The sequence below is a fragment of the Symphalangus syndactylus genome, chromosome X, assembly GCF_028878055.3.
Source record: "Symphalangus syndactylus isolate Jambi chromosome X, NHGRI_mSymSyn1-v2.1_pri, whole genome shotgun sequence".
NCBI classification, from domain to species: domain Eukaryota; kingdom Metazoa; phylum Chordata; class Mammalia; order Primates; family Hylobatidae; genus Symphalangus; species Symphalangus syndactylus.
In genome coordinates this window covers 76,483,528-76,487,312 of record NC_072447.2, presented here as the reverse complement: position 1 = coordinate 76,487,312, position 3,785 = coordinate 76,483,528, and the positions used below count along the sequence as shown (strand labels likewise).

Here is a 3,785-nt window from a genome sequence, read left to right as displayed (position 1 = left end):
GGCACAGAAGGAACTAAAACCCACTTCTTTTGTTGCACATACGATTCAAATATTCAATCTAAAAAAAAATACAATCACTTTCTTTCTCTTCTACATTTGCATGTTGATACACTTATTAAAATATTCCTGTATAATTATGTTTGGTCTTACTATTTCAAGTCAGGTTTAAAACCTCAAAACCAGCCATCCAGACAAAACATAATGAAAAAGATTATCTCTTCTCCACCTCCTTAACCCCTATAACTATGAAGTCATTTTTATGACATGACTCCAAACACCGGATTGTGACAGCAAATGCTAGGTCCAATTTCTTCATAATCATTTTTACTATGGCATACTTGGTAGAACTCTGGCATGGAAGCTAGCATTGATCCTCCAAACCGAACTGCATATGGCTGCATATGGTGTGTAATGACTTGTACATCAATAGATTTTGGCTTCAATCTACTGCCACTCAATTCCTTACTTAATTTCAGCCAGGCATCTACACACAGTTCTTTTCAAATCTCTTTGCAAGTGATACCCAAAGTCACTGAACGTGGTTGAACCTACAGAGAGGACCATATTCTTATAGAGAGGCCATCTGACATCAATAGGACAATTCTGAATTACTTCATCTACAATTTCTGAGATAGGTTATGTGAAGTCTGGATTGGCAAACTCTGGATGAAAAAAAGATTTCAAATCCCAAAAATCTCTCAGAAACAACACCAATGGAAAATTCTTTCTTTGAGATAGCATTGATTCTGGTATACTGTTTAATCCATTTTGACCCATCTGCGTCATACTTGTTAAATTCTTTTACTAAATCTGGGCAGACATAACTATAGTGCTCCTTTATTGTCTTAGCAGTTTCCAGGGATTGTTTTCAAGGGATTCCTACTTCTCGGTCTCTCAGCAGTTGCGGAATAAAATACGCTGTATCTCGTCCTGGGATTGGAATGTGTTTAATACAGTTGCCAATCAAATACCCTTCAGCCATAGCAATGACATGAGTGACACCGTCTCCACTGTCTATTACTGTACCTGTAAACGTCCGTCCTCCTACTCATCTGGAGGTCCAAGATGCAGCTAAGGCAAGAACAGCCTGCACAGCAATGCACAAGCCTGGAACACTGAAGGACTCAAACATTACTTCAGCAGTATATTCCCTGTTTTCTGGAGTATTAAGTCGAGGTTCAGACAAAATAAAATAATGGTCTTCAGTTTCTGCCGTTAAATATTTAGGATGACTTGCTCCATAAACCTTTTTGTCAGGTCCAGCTTCAACTATACCATGGTGCATTGGCCACTTTGTTGCATATGTAGGTTTTTTCTACTGCTTCATCACCAGTGAAGAAGCCTTGGTCATCAATACCTTTCATCACCCTCCTTTGAGACTGATCACCCACTTTTGGTGACTCCTTAGTAGCAATACAGGAAAGGATGATCAACTGTGGTTCTATATTTCTGGCATATTCTAGTTTTGTATACCCCATGCTACAGTCCACCACACAGGCCTGCAGCCCTCCCACCATTTCCCTCCTTGCCTGCTTCTGCTGCTGCCGCCGTCTGCTCCATGCTGCTAGGGGACAGAGATTGGTGGTGGGAGACAGGGGCTATCTGGCTGACCATACACAGCCGGGCCGCCCTCACCATTCGGTAGGTAGCCAGGAAGCCCAAGTAGTAGCAAGAAAGCAGCAAGCTCAGTCGGCAGCCATCACTTCTGCAACCCAGGCAGGCAGGTAGTCCTCTTTTTTGGGTATCTATATCTCAAATATTTTTTCTCTGAATGCAATTACCTTTTTATTCTCTTAATTCATTTTGATAAAGAGAAGTTCTTAAATTTAGTGGAGTCTAATTTATCAATCTTTTTCTTTATGGTTAGTGCTTTTTATATCCTGTTTAAAAAATCTTTGCCCACCTCAAGGTCATGAATGCATCCTCCTGGCTTTTCATCTCCTAGAAGGTGCTTTACCTTTCATATTTAGGTCTATGATCCAACTGAAATTAATGTTTGTATGTGATGCAAGGCAGGAGATAAGGGTCATTGTTTTTCCCATGCAGGCAGCCAATTGCTCCTACCACTTACTGAAAAGATCGCCCTTTTCTCTACTAAATCACAGCAGCAGCCTTTGCTGTAGTTAGCTGACCTGTGAGTCTGTTTCTGGGTTGCAGTGATGTTTGAGCTGAAATGTGAATGAAGTAAGTGAAGGAGGCAGCCATGGTGCTAAAGGAGACAGAATATTACAGGGCCTAGACTAGGTTGAGGCCTTTTCCTTGGGCAAAAATTTAAGGGGGAACCAAAAACCTCAGTAATTAAGGTAAAGAATATTTTAATGCAATATTAAAACATCAGAATAAATGTAGAAAATCCATTATAAACAATATATCAAAATTGTACATAAAGGCAGGATGGGTATTACTGACTTTTCCTTTTGTCTTGGGGGGTCCCATATGGCTTGACAAGGCACTGATGCATAGAGTGCTGAAGGTGGGATTGGGGAAGCAGCCAGGAAGAAGTGCCTAACCAGCTCTGCCTGAAGTAAGGGAGGTAGGCATCAGAGAAAGCTGCCCACAGGAGGTGACATTTGTCCAAGTCTCAAAAGAAGAGTAGGTGATTTCCAGACAGTACCTGGGGTAGGAGGGCATCCCAGGCAGAATACACTGTGAGCTCTGCCAACAGTGGGGAGGGAGAGATGGTGAGAGAAGAGGCTGGAAAGACGGGCTGAAACCAGATGGCAAAGGGCCTGTCATTCTAGCCTGAGAAGTACAGGCTTTGTTTTGAAGGTGAAGGGAAGCTATGGATGCTTTTGGTAGTGGAATTAGTACATGTGGTGTTTAGGAAGAGGTTAACCTCAGCAGGCCTCCTCCCTCTGCCGTATCCCTGTCTGCTTGAGAAGTGGAATGGGAATTACTGTCAGAGTGCGACTTCCATGTAGGGGTGAGAGCTCCAGGGGAAGGAGCCCAGAGCCAAGGACCGCGAGGCTTCTACACCAGCCTTTAGTTCCCATGGGGACCTTATCCGGGTCATTGGCTCCTGTAGCTCTTGGCTTTCCAGCTGGATTGTGGGACTTCTTCTCCATCCTCTTGGCAGGTGGCCAAACACTTCCATGCTTTCTCTACTTCCATGCCACCTTCCCTAGAAGTGGGCTCTTTTCACCCCTCGTTGTCCTCTCCTTGCCTACCTGCCGCCTTAGCAGTCATAGTCTTTATGCCATGGAAATTTAGGGCTGAAAGGAGGTTTGTTCACAGACCATCTACGGTAGTGACTCTCAACTCTGCCTATCGATTGGAATCAGTTGGAAAACCTTATAAGTACTGATGCCTGGGTCCCACACCCTGAGACTCTGATGTCTGAGGGATCTGGGCTGCGGTCTGGACATCTGGGGATTTCAAAGCTCCCCGGGAGATTCTAATGTGCAGCCAAGGTCAAGGGCCTCTGATCCAGTGTTTCCCAAAGATCACCAATAATGCCAATCCCCCGGGATACTTGTTAAACCCACCCATTTTTGGACTTCACCTCAGAAGGGCCAGGGACAGGCTTCTTTCTGACTGGACTTAAGAGTAGAGTTCACAGCAACTGGGTAACTCCCTTTTCCTCTTCTTCCTCTTCCTCCTCCTCCTTCTCCCACTCCTCTTACTCCCAGCCATGAGCCTCTGAACAAGCCGTGTGTGTTTGTGTGTGCGTGTGGTGCATGCTATGGGTGGAGGAGGTATGGCTAGGGGCCCCTCACAGAGCAGTTTGCCCTGGATTCCATGCTGGCAAGTTTATTGGGCAACAGGCAGATACTCAAAGCTTCAAC

At 44.4% G+C, this 3,785-nt stretch overlaps 1 pseudogene; it reads right to left on the bottom strand.

Moving 5' to 3' along the window:
- Window positions 1-205: 205 nt before the first annotated feature.
- LOC129475686 (actin-related protein 3-like) lies at window positions 206-1,583 on the bottom strand (annotated as a pseudogene).
- Between the last annotated feature and the right edge of the window lie 2,202 nt (window positions 1,584-3,785).